The following is a 21171-nucleotide window of genomic DNA, read 5'->3' as shown; positions in this document are numbered from 1 at the left end:
TAGTTCATCTTTAGCTTTGGGGAGCTCTTTTAAACTCTCTGTTAAGGCTTTTGTGGTAAAACAGTAATATCTATTTGCTGCCTGTATCTTTATTTCTCCTGAATTCCTGGGGTTCTTACTTGTTATTTATGATAAAAGACTTTGGATTGGAGGAACCAGCTATGATGTCAGCATTATGAAACAAAGCCTCCCAGAGGAGAACATGGAGAATAATAACATAGGCACAGGATTATATACAATGATATTTTAATAAACGGTCACCTCATAAACCCTGTTGACATTCTAGTCTTATATAAGGTGCATTCCAGATACTTCCAGCAGAATTGTTGAATGGGAAAAATTCATGGAAAGATATTCAATGGGATTCCAGATATGTCACCCTCAAAATGAGCTTGTTTTGGCTATCATTTAACATTAGGTAATTAAAGGTGAACCTGGATTTTATTGCTTTGCTGTGAATTATATGACAGCTTGACACAACCACATTTTTGCAATAAATGGAGGCTACATCTTTTATGGCTAACGTCACACACACACACACACACACACACACACACACACACACACACACCCCACCTCTTTTTGGCTGAAGCTTATCTCCTGAGGCTGCGTCATGACATATGTTACTGCTCTGATAAGACCCAGACCAGAGAAGATGTTTGTGAGATGACTACAGAATCTTGTCTTGCTTAAAGGAAGTTAGAGCTAGAAAGGGTTTTAGGAAAAACTTGGCCTCACCTCATTCTTCAGGTAAGTTAATGGAAACTCAGAGAACATGAAGTGACTTAGCCAGTCACCCAACTGGCCTTTGGCCAATGAGAGCCTTGGTCATCTGACTTCTTTAGCTCCTTGCCCCTGCCACTCCCCAGAGAAACCCCCTTTAACCTTCTCATCTGCTGGCCACATGATACTGTAGCCTACAGATCTCATTTGGCTTTCTGTAAAGAAGGGGTAGTTAAATGGAAAATGTTCCCCAGTTGAGAGGATATGGGTTTGTAAATTTTGTGACTAGGCTAACAAATGTCTTTTCCATTCCAAGGAAATTTGGGTAGCTTCCATTTATACAAGTTGAGATTATTTTAGCAAAATTTAATCAGTCTGGAGTTCCATGATATATGAACAGGGGCAGGATAAATGATAGGTCCATAAACTTTTGGTCGGAAAATTCAAAACTGGTGGCAATAGGGAGGGTGTTGCTGGAATCTAATTTTTAAATAAAAACTGAACTATTACCATGATAAAAAGAGTCACAATAATAATACTATTAAAAGCCTCTGGGATTTGGCAGCAGAAAGGCTCTGAGTTTGGCAGTTCATGCTAAGAGAAGAAATGCTTGAGGAGCAAGCCTGAGAGAGAAGAACAAAGGAAACTGGTATAACGGGGCCAGAAAATAGCAAATGGATCCCCAAATTCATCTCAAATTGCTTCCCAGAGCCACACCACTGTATAGCTAAGTGGAGGGAATAAAAACAACAAAGAAAATAATTTCAAATCCCAGTATGTTCATCACCCATTTCATAATATTATAATAATTAACCATTACGGAGTATTTACTATATACGAGTATGTCAGGTCCTATGCCAACTTCTTTCTGTGAAATTATTTAACCTTGCCACAACCTTTTTTCGTAAGTATTCTTATTAGGCTCATTTTACAGATGAAGAAACTGAGACCGAGGGAAGCACAGTAACTTGTCTGGCTTCTTAGAGCTCTAAGTTGTACAACAAGTTTTTGTGCCAAAGTAGCCCAATTCCGGAGCTCAGGTTTCCTGAGAGGAAATTTGGCTGGAGATTTGATTTCATAAAGCAGGGCAATCCAGGAAGTAGCTTGGAAAGGCGACTTGGGACCTCGGTGTGTGGCCTTGGGCAAGTCTCTTACCTTTCCTGCTTCCTTCCCTAAAAAGTGGAGAAAATACTGGCCTTGCAAAGTTGTTGTGAAGGTTAAATGTGCTAATGTAGAACACACATCTTAGGACCTGGCACACAGGGGATGCTTGGTAAATATTTATTCTTTTCTCTTAATCAGAAACCATGATAAAAAGTGGGATTGGAAAGTGTCTATGGTCTGGAGGGCAGAATAATCTGGTAACAGTTGCTGTCTCTGAGGAGGGAGATTGAGAACTGGAAGTAGGTAGGGAGGGAGACTTGCTTTTCAATGTGTACCTTTGATTTGAAATTTTATATATATGTTGTGCACACACACATATAATCACTTGTTAGAAGAAAAGCATATTTTAAACTGTTCATATTCAGTTAAATGAGCCAAACTATAATCTTCTTTACCCGAAATGAGTGGTCTTTCTCAAAGAAGGAACCTAAACCATCAGCCATCAAATTTTCTTGCTTGTCTTTGTGTGAGGCTGAAAGGAGAAGCGAGAAGAAAGGGTTCTTTGTATTTCTGGGGGGTAGGAAGAAGAGGACAGCAGATCGTGTTCGTGCTTTCATAAAGAGAAGGCAGGTGACCCACTGGTGTGATCACGTTTCAGCCAGCCTGTGTCTGGGAGGTCTGCAGCCTGATCAGCTTGTGGCCATTCAGAGCAAAACCCAGGAGTGAAAAAAGGACAAGATGGCCCAAAGGAACCCCCCTGTGGATGGGCTTGAGGTCACTCTGGTACTCCAGGACTACCGTGTGGGTGGAAGGGATTTAATCCGAGTGTCTTTTCTGGAACACTTAGATGGCTGCCACACCAAGGGCAGCTTTCTGTGAGTGCAATAGGGGAACGAAAGTGATTCTGTGGACTGTGGTGAGATAACGTCCTTGTCGAGTTGCTTTTATCCCTGAACGTATTTGGGAGCTCGCAGATTACACACAGAGGCCAAAGAAAGTTATGGAGCTCACACCGGTCCTTCACCGTGGATGACATATTTCAGTTCCCCTTTGTAACTTTATTTTGGGCATCCTTAAAGCTGGTTATATACTAGAGAGAATACAGGAGAAATGTAAAATATGGTTCTTGTCGTTACGAAACTCATAAACTGAGGTGGGAGGAGAAAAATTGCACATAAGAAATAACTAAGGCAAAATACAAGTCATATAGACTAGAGATATTTAAGGGAACTTCAAAGTGATATAAACCAATTGTTAAATTGTGGGGCCTGGGTGGTAAATGCTGTCAATTTTTCAGAGAGGGGTGAAACCCCTGAAAATGGGAAGATTTGAGAGAGCATCTTGGAGGTGGGGTTTCTTCCAGGCAGAAGATGGGTAGGATTTGGTAGGATGGTTGGAGAGGAGGGGAGGGTAATTCCGGGGAGCCAGCCATGTAGCACAGTGGGGAGACTCTGTCTCAAAACCTTTCCCTTGAATGCAAAATTGTAACACTTCAAGAGCCCACCCGAGTACCCATGGCATGGCTCTTGAGTCTTTCGATAAGAACACTATAAATATTTCATTCTCGATTTCAAAATGGGTATACTTGACTTTCACGCTTATAAAATGAGTGCAGAGTTCTAAATCATCATGATTTATATCTTTTATGAGTATAGTTTGAAAGTGACTTCTTTACCTCTTTAAATATCTGCAGCAACTAGCATGTGGTTCCACATGGAAAAATGAGCTGTCATCATGAGAAATGAGGCCAAGAAGGTTGGGGTTTCCCTTTGCTAATAAAATGCTCAGGCTTCTGGAATTTCTTTGTAAATGCCAATTTCTAGTGCTGTGAGTGAACTGGGTGGAGGTTGAGGGATGGGAAATGAGGTTGAAAGATCTTTGTTAACAAATCTGGAGAAATGCCTCTCAAACATGATCGAGACCTTCAGAGTTTACTTTGTGGGTGTGTGCTTAATTTTATGAAAGATTTGTTCCCAATTATGTTTTCCATTGTAATAGGGAAGCACCGGACATTCCATAAAAAAAAAAAAAAAAAAGAATCGAAGCAGCCAGTTCAAAATGGCTGGCTCCATGACAGATTAAATTGATGGTATTCTTTACATAGCAGCTACTAACGATTGCAGCTTTCAGCCAAAGAAATGCACACACCCCGTGAATCTTGAGGAACCAGACACATCCTGCTCAAGAAGGAGTTTGAATTTCTTGCCTGTTGAGAGAACAGCTCTCATGAAGGTCAAAAATCACATCTCTGCCAACGTATTTTTTTCAATGAGTTTTTAGTCAATTATAATTAGTTTTTACAGAAGCCCAAGCCTCCCTCCACCACCACACACACAAAAAGTTGGGAGTATTTAAAATCCAAGTCTCTGTATTGATGGAGGAGCCTTGGCCACATCTACTGTAACGCTAAGCCTCCTTTCTTTTTCATAGACATTATTTAAAAATACATCAGAGGTGACCTTTTTGGGTGGAGGTATGAGACTCTTATAAACTTCTGGAGAGAAATTTGGTCAGGTTTGTGTCATGTTGCATATTTTCCAGGTCTTGTCAGACCTTCTTAAATGGGGAATCTATTTGCTGCTTGATTTCACCTTATATCAAGTTTCCTAGGGCGGCCTAAACACAAATTGTGTTAGTTAAACACAGATGTATTATCTTACGGTGCTGGAGGCTGAAGTTTGAAATCAGGGTGTCGGCAGGGTTGGTTCTTTGTGAACACTGTGAAGGCGAATCCATTCCATGCCTCTCCGAGCTTCCGGTGGTTTGCTGGCAGTCACTGGCTTATAGATGCATCAGCCCGGCCTGTATGTTCACGTTCACATGGTGTTCTCTGCACGTCACGTATCTGTCTTCAAATCTCCCCTTTTCAGAAGGACACCAATCATATTGGATTAGGGCCCACTCTAATGACCTCATCTGAACCCGATTACCTTTGTAAAGACCCGATCTCCAGGTAAGGTCACACTCTGAGGTACTCAAGACTTCAACTTATCAATTTGGGGAGGGGAGTGGAGGGACCCAGTTCTACCCAAAATATACTTCCATGCCTTTCTATCCTAGAGCACTTTCCCCAAAGCCCTGCTCCCCGCTACCCCCACCGAACCCCCAGCATACACTCAGATAGACTTCAGCTCCACAGCTGCATCCTTTGGACTATTTTCAGTATCTAACATTGTGAGGCCAGTGTACACAATTGTTTCGTGAGTGTCACTGCCTAATATATATTAATAACAAGAGTAAACATGTATTGCTCGCTGATCTGCTACACCAGAAATAAGGAGAAGAGTTCTCATTTATTGAATGCTTACTATGTGCCAGGCACTGCACCAAGCCCTTCGCATGTTCTGTATCATGTTCTTTTGCATGTCCTTTATCACTTACAATACTCTATCTGTAAAGACCACTGTTGTTATAGCACTGTGCAGAGGAAGAAATTAAGGTCCAGGGAAGTTAAGTAAGTTGGCCAAAGTCACATATTTGATAAACAGAGAGATCTGAACCCCCGATGGTCTTGACAGAGCTTGCACTGTCTGCTGCTGCACACACTTGCTGACACAGGTCATTCACATTCCTAAATCCCAAAGCTTCAAATTGCATGAAAGAAATTCTGCCCTATTGTCCTAAGTGTAAAGACCCGTACAATGGTTTTACATCATGATGAGTGCTATCCATAATGGCAAAGCCCACCAATATTGGTGTCCTTCCCCATGGCAAGGGAGGATTTGTGAAAATCTTGGGTTGTTTGATTCCTGAGAGGCCAATGCACTTCAGACTTGACTTTACAAGTAAGAGAGAATAGATACTACTTGTGGTTTTCCACTGGAGCCAGTAAAACGTCTGTTTCTGAATGGAGCTCAATTGCTGGCTAACTGGATCAGAGGTGCATTTTAGTTATCCCAGACCATAATTCCAACAATTCTTGGTTAAACCTGATGCCCTTCCAGCTGCAGCTGGAGACCAGTTTGAAACTCAGAACCTGGCCTCTACATTTGAGGAAATCTGATAGTCTACACATCAGTGAATCACCTTGGTTATTACCTCTTAGCTCTTTATTCTAAATTAATTACCTAATCACTTCAAACTATTGCTGACCTTGGTGTTTTTTGTTTGAAAAATTCTTGTAAGTAACTTCTCTTTGGGAATGAAATAGAAATTGCTTCTGAATTTACTCTCTGGAGATTTTCAGTTGGGTTTCCACCCAAAGAGCTTTACTGTATAGAGGTAGTTGTTTTCACTGATATGAAAATAGGTGTCAGCATTAGCCAAAGGCCCAGTATGTCCATAAAGATGAAAATAGTGACTAGCTTTGACTTTTTCTTACCTCCTTTTAAACAAGGAAAGTCAGTGTGTTCTGATCAACTTGATTATCCAATTATTATTTTTATCACATTAATGAAAACAAATTTTGCTTTTTGGGAAGCACTCCCTGAAAGGATTTCATTTTTTATTTTCTCAGGAGACCAAATGATCTGATGGTCTTCACCGCCCTCCTTCCTCCTGGGTTGTCGAGTGGGCTAGCTGGCTGGGGAGTGTAGAGATTTATAATGTGGGAATAAAACAAGAAAAAGGCTGAGGAACCACATCTTCTCCTTGGATGGGTTTATTCTGAGATGTATTTCCCAATGCTAAGAATGTTTCTGTGGTAATTTTTCAAACTTCGGCTACATTTTTGGAGGGTTTTGTTCATGGGAGACAGTATGAACTTATGAAGCAATCCATTCTTCGAAGGGTTGTTTCATAACTGAGGAGCTGCAAGTTCCTTCTGTGAGGTCCCAATGGGCATATTTATTAAGATATAGGATAAGCTATTATAACGAAGTACTCTGAAATCAAATGGGATAGAAGTTGTTTTCTTTTCAAGTAAAAGCTTAAGCACTCTAAGGCCAGCAGGACAGCACTGCTCCATAGATTCATCCAGGGACCCAGGTCCCTTTTGATCCTTCTGCTGCCCTCCAGACCTGCACTGGGCATTGTGGTAGCCAATTGCAATGTGTGGCTCTTGAGCATTTGAAATGTGGCTAGTTCAAATGGAGATGTTTTGTAAGTGTAAAATACATACCAGATTTCAAAACCTTTACACCAAAAAAAAAAAAAAAAAAAAGAATGTAAAATATCTTAATTTTTTATAATTACACATTGAAGTGTGAATATTATGGACATATTGGATTAAGTAAATATGTTAAAATTAATTTCCCCTGTCCCTTGTTATTTTTTTAATGTGTCTACTAGAAACTTCAAAATGACTTAAGTCTTGTATTATAATTCTTTTGGGCAATGCTGGTCTAGGGTGTTGTTCTTGTTGCATATTTTGCATTCAGGTCTTAAGGAACCAGAAAGAGGGAGAATGAAACACAATCTTCCTTTTTAAAGGATGTGACTCTGAAGGGACACAAATCCTTACTATCAACATGGAACTGACTGGAATTTAGTCACATGCCCCTACCTAGCTGCAAGGGAGGCAGGAAGACATTTTTGCTATTTGGCAGCCACAAAGCCAGCTAAACCTCAAGGGGAAGGAGGAATGGATACTGAAGAAGATGAACTCAGTGTTATGGGTTGAATTGCCACCCTACCTCTGAAAGATTTTTGAAGTCCTAACCCCTAATACCTCAGAATGTGACCTTATTTGGAAGTAGGGTCTTTGCAGAGGTAATCAAGTTAAAATGAGGTCATTAGGGTAGGCTCTAAATCCAATATGACCAGTGGAAATTTGGACACAGAGACAGACATGCACGAGGGAAAACTATATTAAGAGACACAGAGAATGCCATGTGACGATGAAAGCAGAGATCTGGATGATGCCTCTAAAAGCCGATGAATGCCAAAGATTGCCGGCAAACCACCAGAAGCTAGGAGAAGGGCATGGAACAGATTCTACCTCACAGCCTTCAGAAGGAACCAACCCTACTGACACCTTGATTTTGGACTTACAGTCTCCAAAACTGTGAGATAAATTTTTGTTGTTTAAGCCACCTAGTTTGTGGTGCTTTATTGTGACAGCCCTAGGAAACAAATTTACTTGGCCCCAGTCATTTTCCATAGTGAGCTTCATTTGAGATCTGGATGATAAAGATGTACCATATGTTCTTAGGTTTGATTACTTTTATCCCAAAAGTGAATATTGGTTGCTATTTGCCCAATTCCCCATTGTCCTATTGGTGGCATGCTGTTTCAGGTGAAGTTAAATGCTTTTTCCATGTTAGAAATGGAAACTGCTCCTGAGTGTTGTTACCAACTGGTGACATTAGCTTATCAGTCAGGCTTTTCCTTTTAGTCCAGTACTATGTTGAGTAACCTGGTTTGATAAGATGTGGGATTAATAGGGTCTGTGTTAAGTATACCAGTTACAGTCATTATTTTGGGATTGCTTACACAGATAGGAACTGTCATGAGCTGATCCCACACTTTCATAGGAAGGTTTAGGAATGATGTCAGCCTACAGTTATGTGTTATAAACTTAGTTTTAGGTTACACTGAGTGCATTTATTCAGTCAACATGCAATTTATGAAGTTGTGAAACATGAAGATTCTTAATTATATCAATTAATTTCATTTGCAGATATATGCCAGCTTGACTCAAATTGTGGGGCTTAGAATTCTCAGCAAAACATTATAGACTTTTTTTGCAAAAACAAAACCTTAAAATAGTGGCATTTCCACTTCCCAGATATGTCGCTTTGTTACTATAATCTAAGATCATATTATGTTTTTTCTGTAGCCACATTCCATCTTAATTCGTATTGGGTTGGTTATTGGTTCTTTTCGACCACTGTTGCTTGCAAAGCCCTGTCTCTTTGTGTGCTTGTGCTGTTGGATATGTGAGTGAACCCAAATGCAGGACGCTATTTTTATCTTAGTTAAATTTTATTTTGTTTGTTAAGTTTGTTAAATTTAATTTAGTGCAATAAATCGATTGCTCTGTTTTTTTCATCATTTTAAACTCTGACTCTTAAAATCACATATAGTCATCCACAAACTTGGTAGGCATGCTCATTTAAGTCATGAATGAGCGTATTGAACAGATTTCCCTTCATATATATATATATATGTAATACATATATGTATTATATATAGCTGAAGTTAAGGTATAGTTTTTATATATATGGCATTGTCATATATTGTATATATCATGTCATATAATGATAGGCATCCTTCCTAATGGACACTGCCTTAATCCTCATTCTGTGGGGCCTGGTTATAGCTGAACATTATGCTATTTCTCAGCCCTGTTTTCTGTCTTGTTCCAGTTTTACCCCTTATTATCTACGTGATATTGGGCACGTTACATCCCTTCTCTCATCTTTGGTTATCTCAATCTATAAACCAGGGTGGTGCCACCACCTCTCTTACAGCATCGTCACAAGATTAGGATAAAATCTGGCATGCAGTCCATTCTCAATAAATGGTAGCTAATGATAGCTGCTACCCCGATGCCTTGCACGATGCCTCACATTAGTAGGTCTTCAGTAGTATGTGATGAATGAATGGCCTCAAAAAGTTTGCTGTCTAGTTGAGACACTATGATTGACATGCATGAAACAGTTAAAGTAGTACAAGGCTTATGTCATTCAAAACAAATCAGGAGTCCAGGCTGTAAATACCATGGGGGTTTACAGAGGAATTGAGGGAAAAGTCGAGTTTGGAGTTGGCTTTCTTGATTGGGTAGGTTAGGGTTAACAGAGGAAACCAGTACTGGCAAGGGAATGGGCAAGAGTAGAAGTGGGGGTGAGGAGGCGCTGAGGCTCCTCAGTGGGAGACACGCATGGAAGAGTAACAGAAAGGAAAGTTAAGTGGCAGGGATGGACTTCTCAGCATTGAAAGCTGGGGGTGGGCGTTGCAGGTGAAACTGAAGAATGACGTTTAGAGATGATTGTGTTTTGGGGAGTAGGATGATTTGGGGGTTTTGAGAGACTAAGCAGAGAAAAGGGCCAGGACTAGGGCCGAGGCCAGGGCGGTGGAGGGAAAGGATGTGATGCTTTGAGTGGGTGTGGGAGGAGGACCAGGGAGGAAATCCAGATTCCTGTTGCTACACAAAGGCCACACCCTGTTGTGGGCATGCCAGCCCAGTGTAAGTGCCCTTCATCTCCTGGGAAATCGGATGTGGGCTTATGATTGCACTTGCCTTTCACTAAGCAACTGGGTGGGAAGAGACATTAGGAAATGAGAAAAAAAAAAGAGTCTATTTGATTAGAAAAGAAAGTATGGAGAATATTTATTTAACATTCAAATGCACTTCTGTGCCAGGCATTAGTCTAAACAACTTAACAAATTGTAATTTATTGATTCCTCTCTATTAGAGGAGTCCCATTCTCATCCCTATTTGCAGATGGTAAGACTGCCACAGTGTAACCTACTGTATTAGATTGCTAGTACAGTACTGCTGTAACAAAGCTGTCTAGATAGAGTGGCTTAAATAGCAGAAATTCGTTGTTTCATAGTTCTGGAGGATGGAAATCCCAGATCAAGGTGTCAGCGAGTCTGAAGGCTGTGAGGGAGAATCTGTCCCATGCCCCTCTCCTTGCTCTGGTGGTTAGCTGGCAGTCTTTGGCGTTCCTTAGCTTATACGTGTTTCCCCGAAAATAAGACCTTCCTGGACAATCAGCTCTAATGCGTCTTTTGGAGCAAAAATTAATATAAGAACCGGTCTTATTTTACTATAGTATAAGACTGGATCATGTAATACAATAAAATAATATGATATAATATAACATAATACCAGGTCTTATATTAATTTTTGCTCCAAAAGACGCATTAGAGCTGACGGTCTGGCTAGGTCTTATTTTCAGGGAAACACGGTGGATGCACCACCCAGATCTCTGCTTTCATCTTCACATGGCATTCTTCCTGTGTGGGTGTCTCTGTTCAAATTTCCCTTTTATAAGGATACCAGTCGTATTGGATTAGGGACCCACCTTTCTCCAGAATAACTTCATCCTAACTAACTACATCTATAGCCACCCTATTTCTAAATAAGGCTTCATTCCCTGGTACTGGATGTTAGGACTTTTAACGTATGAATCATGAGAGGACACAATTCAACCCCTAACACTTGCCTAAATCACAAAGGTGAATGAAGTAGGAATCAGGACTTGTGCTGGGGGCTCTGGCTCCAGTAGCCACCCCTTCACCACAATGTCTGTGATTTCTGATGTGCACAGGTGTTGACTGTTGTAGCTACAAAATAAGATTCCAGCCAAGCACGTAAAGGCCTGGAGTTGGATTTCAAATTCTCCTTTTCAATTTCCAGTGGCAACTGACAGATGATAATATGGGTAAACTTTGACCAAAACATGCTGCAGCAGAGCCTGCTAGCCACACTTGGGAGGATCCATGGGAAAGCCTTTGGTGCCTGAGATGATAAGAGCAGGGCGGAGAACAGGGAAAGTAAAGCAGTTAGACCTGTTTGGGGAAGGGATGGGGAGGTGGAGAGGAGGACCTAAAATGCAAATTGGGACCTGAGACTTCTGGAACGTTTGTATTTTCTATTTTTGAAATAACAAAGGGTATGGCTTAGACTAGGTTGGCGGTGCTTTTGAAGGTTTGGGGCACAGCTGTCCTCTGAATTGTGGGTCTGGGCTTAGGACATCGGCTGTGCCCCCTGAATAGCTGGAAAGTGGGTTGTTTCATAAGCTCTGGTGAGTGTTCATTCAGCAAGTAAGTCCTGCAGTCCTGGGAGTCTGCTACTACAGATGCCTGCCTTTTCCAGCGTATTTGGAAAGCCACTTTCACCCTTCCCCCACACTGAGCACATGGATTTAGGTAGCAGATGGCAGTCTGGGTCATGGTGGGCAGGATGAGATCATTGTCCCTGCTCTGTCTGCAGCATCCAGCACGGCACCAGGCACTGTGTTGAAAATACTGACGGCTCATTGTCACCCCCTCATTCTTCTGCCCCTCTTTGCTCATTTTTCACTGCTATCCCCATATGTACAGAAGCAAAAGGACAGAGGGGTTTTCTGGGTGGGTTTGCTTTAGGATGGTCTGAATGTTCTCTTGGCCACTTTTGATTGTGTTATGTGACATTGACAAACGTTGTTGGAAGGCCTGGCTTGTGATGCGTAACCCACCCATGTCCTTGTTTTGGTCCCCAAACTGTGAAATTTTAGATACAAGCAGCTCAAGTGGTTGGAAAGCCACAGTAATGAGACCAGTCATGAACTTAGACCTGGTGTAGGCTAATTAACTAGTCTGTGTTCCATGGGCAAAAATGATCTAAATTTAGACCCAATTTACTGACGGACATCTGGTTCTCTCTTTGGTCACAAAGGAGCCTAAGTGTTATTGGTTAAGAACAGGGTCACTCTTACTAGAAACAGAACAGTGCTTAGTTCCTGGTTATGATGGAGCAGCTGTTTCAACCCCATTTAAAGGATGCTCTAATTTCATTATAATTCAATTTTTATTCGTTTGTGAGTCATTTAGCTAAAGGTTGTCAAAGATTCTGGACAACTTGCTTCTAGCTGGGGAAGAATTCCCCAGAATGATCAAGTAAGCCCTCAAAATAGGCAGGTCTTCGTTGATGGCCTTAGTTAGGTATATTGTAGTGAATGTTCCTTATCTTCGATGTTCTGATACTTTCAACTCCATCGTGAGCCCTCTTGACACATTTCATTTCTTTACCACAAACCTGTGTTATATATACAATACTATTGAGTTAGCCACTGTTATCATTTTTGGCTTGTTTAAGGGAAGCTATGTGAAAGAAATAATCTAAGAAATGGACTTCTTTTGTAGTATTATTTACATTAATGAAACAGAGAGAGTAACCCATATTTTGGAGGACTAGGCAAATAATTGATGTTACATCTATAGAGAGGAATGTTCCAGAGTCATTAAAAATATTAAGCTTATAAAGTATGCAGTAACTGGGAAAGTGCCTATAATAAATTATGTGGAGATTCAAGTTACAATATTCTATTGCTTTATATTATAATTACAACAAATGAAAAATAAACATATGAGTACATATCAACCCTTCTACTTAGAGGAATACTGAGAAAATAAGGATGAGCAAAAATGTTTAAACCTTAAGGATATTTACCATGGTGATACTTTTAAATACATAAAAAGTGGAAACTGCTTAAATATTATAGTAAAAAAAATTGGCTGAGTGTATTTTTGGGCACATACTACAAAGCCATTAAAAATGTTTCAGACATCTATTTAAGGAAGGTGTTTCATATGTTATTATTAAAATTTAAAAGCAAGTTTTAAACATATTTGTGATGTGTGAAATTTTTAATGTTTTTGCCTTCCTAGGAAAAAAAAAATCTGGAAGATATAAATAGGGGCAAGAGGTCTCCACAGGCAGATCCAAGTTTTGTGGAGCCTGAGGTTTATACATACGGGAATCCTTCTTTTAAAAACACCAGAAGATTTTACTTTTCAAATTTTACCAAAAAAAAAAAAAAAAAAAAAAAGGAAGGAAGAAAGAAAACATATATTATAATATGTGAGCACATTGCTAGTGTTGGAAGGACATACAAGTGAAGGGACATTGAGGTTTAAGCTTCAGTCGCTTTGGGGTGACCTGAAAGCAGGAGAAGGCTACAACCCGTGGCGTTCCGCATGTCTCAGAATCCAGCTGTTACTTTTTAGGCCCTCCGCTGGATACAGTCACAAGACTAGTAAATCACCCTAATGTACAAGGTTCTTAGGAAACTTGTGGTGATTCTTTTCTTTACTTCATTCAAGTACATTTCTCTTTCTTCTAGTTCAGTCATTCTCCAAGTGTAATGCCTGGACCATCAGCATCAGCGTTCATGAGAACTTAGAAATACAAATTTTTGGATGCCCTCAGATTCACCTAAACAGCAATTCTGGGACTAAGGCCCAGCAAAGGCCTCCCCGGCCCCCTCCCCCCGCTCCCCTCCCCACCCCCTGTGATTCTGGTGCAAAATAAAATTTGAGGTCTAATCCTCTTGGTAGTTGTCAGCCCTCACTATACATGACAATCACCTAGTAAGCTTTTCCAACTGCTGATGACAAGCAGCCACCCCCAGAGAGTCTTTGTCTTATGAGAGAGAATGTTGTGTCACCATTGGAATGAAAGATTTACTTGCACTTTCAGTAACAATGGAGAGCTGTACTGATGAACACATTCATCAGTGTACTTTGTCTTATCTGCCTTCCCTAAACTCCACAAGGGAATCTGTGTCCATAAATACTTGACTGTCTGGGCGGGGTTTTGTGCACAGAATCCAGAAAGTATCGCTTAAGATTTAAGTTCGTTCATTAGTTAAGCTCCAGTTCTGTGTGCTCCACTTGCTATTGCTAACCCCTCTGAGCCTCTATTTCCTAGTTTGTAAAATGGGAATTTTAGAAAAGTCCCTCCCTCCTAGGATATTGTGAGGATTAAATGAAATAAAAAAAATGCTTAAGATACTCACTTCCCTTTTCCAAATACTTTCTAATTCTATCCCCAGTTACAGACCTCATCTATCCAATCTGTTTTTTTTTTTTTTAGAAAACAATGTTCTTTCATTTTTGTATTCCATAAGCTGAATTTTATAAATGTTTTGGGTAATGAAGAAATTATTTTTAGCTCCCCATGGACTGACTGAAAGGTGTGTTTAGTGCCTGATTTACATTCCAGAGGAAATTAGAAACAAATGCCTCCTGTGAAGATGGAACAAGGGTATGTTAGACTTGTTCTATCTACTCCTGCGCACATGTCTGATGAGCACTTGAAACATGGCTAGAGTGACGAAGGAACTGAATTAAAAATGTTATTTATGTTAACAAATTTAAATTTAAAAATGGATACCCCAGCCAAATAATGGAAAACTTTAAGTTTGCAACAACTTGAGTATGTGAGTTTATTTTTTCAAGTGTAAATTTCATGATCTCTAAATACATGTCAAGTATTTCTGTTAAAAATCTAGCATCAGAATAGAGATGTGATGTAAGTGTACAGGATTTTGAAGACACGAATGTAAAACATCCTGTTCGCAGTTGTCATGTTAATTACATGCTGAAATGATAAAACTTTGGTTGTATTGGGTTTTATAAAACGTAATTAATTTCATCTATTTCTTTGTACTTTTTTAAAATGCCGCTATTAGAAAATATAAAACGTGGCTTGCATAATATTGCTCTTGGATAATGTTATTAGACCCTAACATGAAAACAAAAAAATTGAGAAAATGAAACACACCTGTAAGTCACCTGAAAAGTCACCTGAGTCATTTCTTTCCGTTGGCACAATTGGGTCTCAGTGTTCATGCTTGGGAGCTACCAGCCCACTTACATTCACCTTTGTGGGATCCATTTATAGCCACTTTCCTTTTGCTTTTGATGTATATAGACAAGCTCTATAGTTGAATAAGTGATATCCTATTGTACTTGAATAAGTGATTTGCCCTCTGAACTTACGAGGAAGTTGAGCTGTAGCTGCTGGTTTAACACAACACTAATTTCACTATGGAGCCTCTCAGTAAAGTGCATTTTTTTAATGTTGTGTGTTTTTTCTGTTAAGTGTCCTCGGAGCATAGGAATGGAATTGTTCTGCTCCAGTGTTTTTCTGTCCATACAAGGGAGTTACCATTTCTGGGACTCAGATTTATAACCACTTCCTTATTTTTGTAATGCCTCCTAATATATTTTTTCAAAAGGGACTTGACCTTCACATAATTCATACTTTTCCTTGAAATGTTAAATCACCCACTTCAGCCTTGGCTTTATATGACCCATGGAATGTGTGTCTCTTCCCATATTAAAAGTTACTCATTAAACAGTACAATGAAGATTTCTTATAAGATAAACATAAATATAATGTCACTTAAAGGATTATTTTCTGCCTTTATATGGTTTTTGTTGTATTTGGTGGGCCCTTACTCAAAGTGTCTCAGGCTGAGTAATAGATCTGGGGCTGATATTTAGACCTTTGTGTTGACATCTTAAAGATGATACTTGAGCTGTCGAGTTCTGGACTTGGGGAAGAAATTTTTCATTTCAGAAGGGAATTGCATTGGTGTTGGGCCTATTGTGCAGTTATGCTATATCACAAGGTACTGCCAGCTTTTTATTCCTAATCTGTGTAGTGCACTCTTTGTTCCGGGCTCCTATTACAGCAGGAGTGTTTTTCTCAGCTTGAAAGCCCAGGTTATCCGTGCCATCATATGGGCACAGAAGTCATGCTGGTGCCCCCTCTGCACACGTGGTTCTTGGACCTTGAACTTTGTAGTGCGATTGCATTTCCTGAGAAATATCCTCTTTCCACTCCAGAAAAGCTTTCCATCCTCTTAACAGGAGGCAGTAACTCTATCAAGACCTCCAGCACCTACCCCGCCATCCATTATAGCATATTAAGAGATGATAAGTATGTAAAACATGAGGCCAGAGAGGCAAAGAGGCTGGCTCAACATTTTACTGTTTTCTCCTGGGTGGCGTCAAGACTTGGCAGACAATTTTGTGGACAGAACAGCAGGCTACGTTTACTGATCTTAGCTCTGCCAATTCCGCCTTTGAGAGTCCTGCAAGTCAGTGCACCACCCTGGGTTTCCACGTGGGTAAAATAAGATGCTCTCGAAACTCTCATTAAGGTTTAAAGGCCTGTATTTCCTATTCAGGTCTTTCCAACCCCCTGTGCTCCCATCCATCTCTGCATTCACTGGTAATTGCTTCTGTTAGAGAGTCTGAAAGCAGTACATTTATTTTTACTGGAGTTGTGCAAAGTCCCATGGGCATCTGGAAAAAAGAATACATATTTTAATAGGAGTGTGTTCAACTCTTCCCTCAGTACCTAGTCAGAATGTATCTATCCCCTTCTTCCTCTTGCCCAAGATATTTCTTGTAATCTCTACTAATTATAGTAAGAACAGACAGTGAGGAAAGGATGTGATCCTATTGTATATAGTGATTATAAAGACCTTCCCTTGAAATATGCAGGTCTGTTTTCATGGTTCCTTAAGCACAAAGCAGAGCGGTAGACAGGAAATCTCTAAGTCTTTGACCTTCTCTCTAAGGGGAAAAGCAAAGCTTTGAAAACATGGTAAAAGAAGAAAGAGAAATTGAGATAGGAGCAGGAAGAGAGAGACGAAAAGAAAGAAAAAAAGGAAGAAAAGGGCTCTTTATATCTCATATGGCTACTGTATTTATGCTCTGTGTTGTTTCTGAAGTGGTATACTAAGCTGCTTCTGCGTTTTAGCTTGATGTACTTGAAGATATAATTTAATATATTCTTTAGAAACATATTTAAAGTATAAAACAGCCAAGTAGAAATAAATTTAATTGTTTTTAAGAAGTTTGCGGAGCTTTGACTGTATAAACATGTCAACTGTTAAACAGTTGTCAAGTAATTACCTTGCTCTTTTCACCAAAACAAAAACAAAAATCTTTGTCTTAAATTTATTTAGAACATACTTCATAGGTATCTTTGGATTTAGATACTTGAATATCTTGTCAAGTTGCAATGGTGAAAACATCAGTAGCTATATAAAAAAAAGAAAATTTGAGAAAATTTGACTTTCTATTAAAACTATGGAGGATGGGAATAAATATAAAAGACTATATTATGCCACAGATAAAATTAGATCCCTGAAAGTCTGCCTGGAACTATATAGTTAAAACATTGCCAGTTAAACAATGATGGAGCAATTCATACAGAAATTTGATTTTTAAAGTCAATTTTCAAAGTCAGTGTCAGTTTCACACAGGTTGGGTTTTCCTACTTGTGTGTTTTGTAGGGTTTTCCCCCTTCTCTACTGATTTTTTTTAAAAGTCTTTATCCCTATCATCTTGGGCAGTTGTTCTTAACTCTCTTTGCACATTAAAAGTACCTGGGGAATTTAAACAAAACCAAAAACAAACCTATTACTGCTCATTGCTCCACCTGTCCCCAAACCAACTTAATCAAAGTGTTGGGAGCCTGGGCTGGGTATTTTTCAGTCTCCTTGGGAGATTGTCCTGAGCAGAAAGTGTTTAGAACCGTTGATCCAGGATAACAAGTGTCATGTCACAGGAAGCAGTGTTGTAGAGAATAGCGATCTGAACAGCATCACAATGAATTTCCCCTCATCTTACCCACTCCCCCACCATCATTGATAACAAGTGGAAAAACCAGGTTTTCAAACCTGCCTGGAGAAAGCAAATGAAATTTAAAGTCTGCATTTACATGCAATTTAAATTATTTTCAAGTGGTCATTTGCATTTCTTCCATTCTGCATTTAGACTGAATTGTGCAGGCAAATAGCTTGAGTCTGAGAACATAGACATTGAATTTGATCTTGGTAAGGAGATATATCCTTACTAGTCAATTGTATTCATTTGCAAGAGTTGCCTTAACAGTGTATAGCAAGTCCTCACTTATCATAGATAGTTTCTGCTACTTTAAGTGAAACAATGTATACTGAGACCAACTTTTTACTATAGGTTAATTGAACCAAATAGAGATAAGTTCTAACATCTCTTCAACGTTATAATGAAATGATGTTGAACTAAATGTTATTCCAGGACCTCCTGTATCATAAACTGGGTGGCCTGGAACAACAGAAATGTACTGTTTCACAGTTTTGGAGGCTAGAAGTCTGAAATCAAAGTGTTGGCAGGGTCATGTTCCCCCTGAAACCTGCCATTCTTGCTTCTTCCTAGCTTCTGGTAGTCTTCTGGCAATCTTTAACGTCTTTGGTTTGTAGATGGATCACTCCAGTCCTTAGACTTCGCATGCTGTCTTCCCTGTGTGTGCCTATCCCTACCCAAATTTCCTCTTTTAATATGGACACCAGTCATACTGGATTAGGGCCCACTTTACTGAGCTCATTTTAACTTAAGTACCTTGTAAAGACCCTATTTCCAAGTAAGATCACATTCTGAGGTACTGGGAATTAGGTCTTCAGTATGTCTTTCTTTTAGAGAACTTAATTCAAACCACAACACCACTACATGAAAAAGAATCTCCCTTTAATATGTTTATTTCATTCTTTTATTCACATTCTGAGAGTTTAATTCTTTACTTATAAAGAAACATCAGACTAAATATAAGTCAGAATCATTTTCCTCTGTGGGAAGGTCATGCCAGATACAGGCAGTTTCTGGTATAATTAAGCCCCCTCCCACCCCTGCTGCTCCACCTTACAAGATTTTCTCAGTATTAGCCTGAGCAAGATAGCCAATGAAATCAGCATCAGGCTTCAGTCCGAGAGTTCATTCATTCACCACAAGTTTGTCCTAAGGGCGCCCTTGGTTCTAGAACTACTAGGATGGTAGAATACAAGTAACTAACGTGGTCCTCGATACATTTGTTTGGAGGAAAGAAATGTTACAATGGACAGGGAAATAGGAATACAAAATAATTGACATCCAGGTGTTATCAAGTACAGTACACCTTTCTATCTGTAGCTTTATTTCAATCCTCAAAGAAAAACCCATCCACCCACAGGCCTTCAACTTCAGGCAACCTTACCGGAGTACTTCCCGACACACCATAGGATGCTAAGAAGCCCAAGAAACTCTGACACTTGTCAAACTTATGTCGTACTTGGTAAAATAAGATGGAAACAATTAGAGAACAATCATTCTAAAGCTTTCTATGAGGAAATGGGCTGATATTATATGATCACATTTATTCATGTGAGGGAGCTGTCTGGTTCAAGCACTTGGTTGTTTGCTTGATTCATAATTCCTTTTGTAATTCCTTTATCGCGAAGCCCCCGTTGGTCTCATCCTGTAAGGTAGACTCTCTGACAGAAGTTGCCTCAGTATGAGAAAGAACTTCCTTGTCTCTTGCTGCTTAAGGGTAGACTGACTGCTTCCAAGGCCCGAAGGCTCGTGGATTTGCTGAAACTGCCAAGTTGGGTGGAACATTAGATTTCAAAGTTTCCCAAATTTGCTTGTTGGTAAGAATTACCTAGGGTGCTTGGTACAAACAGGGATCCCCAGGTCCTCTCCCTGGAGATTCTGGTTCAGTGGGTCTGGTCTGGGTGGAGCTTGCGAATCTGTGTTTCAGGGAGGCTCTCCCCTGCCACCCCTCCACCACCCATCCCATGCAGTGGTTCTTAGCCATGAATGAGCTGGAGACACACTGGACTAAGTGACTTCTCACCAGCATTCTGATTTGTTCTTTCTGAGGAATAGACTTTCTTACTTAAAATTTGAGAGGCATTGTACTCAGCTCAAAGACCACATTTCCCAGATTTTTGTGAGCTGGCTTTGCTTGTGTGACCAGGTCTTGGCCAGTGAGAAGTGACGGGGGACTAGGGAAAGGCTCCACAAAGGGACCATATTACTCTGCTGAACGCTACACTTTTTTTGCCTATTCCATCATTATTTATTTATTTATTTGTTTGTTTGTTTATGTATTTATGTGTTTATTTATGTATTTATTTTGTGCCTAGGATGAGGGCTTGATGGTTATTATTCCAGCTGCCTTTAGGGCCTTGAGGTGATCTTAAAGATGGAAGCCTTGTATTATTAGGTTGGTGGAACAGATAGAGGGAGCCCTGATCTGAAATATCCTTGGAGTTGTCCTGTCAGCTCTGGACCAACTCCTCTCAGATTCTGTTTATATTAGAGAGACTTATATCTTGTGTAAACCACAAAAGGGTTTCCTTTTATATACGGTTGAACCTAATTCTTATGTACATTGCTCTAAATTGGGATGAGTCACCTTTAAGCTGAAATCATTTTACTAATCAAGTCACCTGATTTCTCTACATCTTCAAGGTAGATTTCCTGAACGTAAAACCTGCCTTCCTTCCCCCAAGAGTAAAGGAAACAACTTGGAGTTCATATCTAAGGACCCTCTCAGTTCCGAGAGGCTGGAACAAGTACGTTGATGGGAAGAATACTTTGAGTCAAACTGTGTCCTTAGTGTCTCAAGGTGACTGAAAAGAAAGTTGTCAGTTGATGCATGAATGAAGGAAGGAATGCTGAGTGAGAGATAGAGGAGATTGGAGGAAAGGAAGAAAGTAAGATTTTCCTTGCTTTATAATTTCCTACTTACAAGTCTATCTGTTGAAAGAGTTCAGTTGTAATGTGTTGAAAGAGCTTTGTAAATTATAAAATGTTTTACACATATTATTTACGGAGCACTTAGTTTTATATATAGGATGTTTCAGGTACTTTTAGGACAGTTTCCCCAAATAACACTGATGGATGTTAAAAGGTGTTATAAGCAAGATAAATTTTCTTGTGTCCAATAAGTTTGGAAAATGTCCTGCCTACCAAAATAAATAGGTTTCTTTATTAGAGCACTGCACAGTGTATTTAAGGTGTTAATGTACACTATAAATATCTAAGAAAGGGAAGGTTGTCTGTGGGGGAGGGACGTGCCACGTGGTAATATTTTGTAGTTCACAGCCCTTGGGTGTGCATCTTAAGAAACATAACGGTATTGGAGAAATGCAG

At 39.8% G+C, this 21171-nt stretch overlaps 1 protein-coding gene across 8 annotated transcripts in view; it reads left to right on the top strand.

Annotated features, from left to right (window-relative positions):
* The window catches only part of RAI14 (retinoic acid induced 14), a 135210-nt gene that overhangs the window by 23014 nt on the left and 91025 nt on the right, over positions 1-21171 (top strand). The gene's annotated exons all lie outside the window — the stretch shown is intronic.

The sequence above is a fragment of the Rhinolophus sinicus genome, linkage group LG03, assembly GCF_036562045.2.
Source record: "Rhinolophus sinicus isolate RSC01 linkage group LG03, ASM3656204v1, whole genome shotgun sequence".
NCBI classification, from domain to species: Eukaryota; Metazoa; Chordata; class Mammalia; order Chiroptera; family Rhinolophidae; genus Rhinolophus; species Rhinolophus sinicus.
The sequence above is the reverse complement of the archived record's forward strand: the minus strand, read 5'-3'. Positions and strand labels throughout refer to the sequence as shown.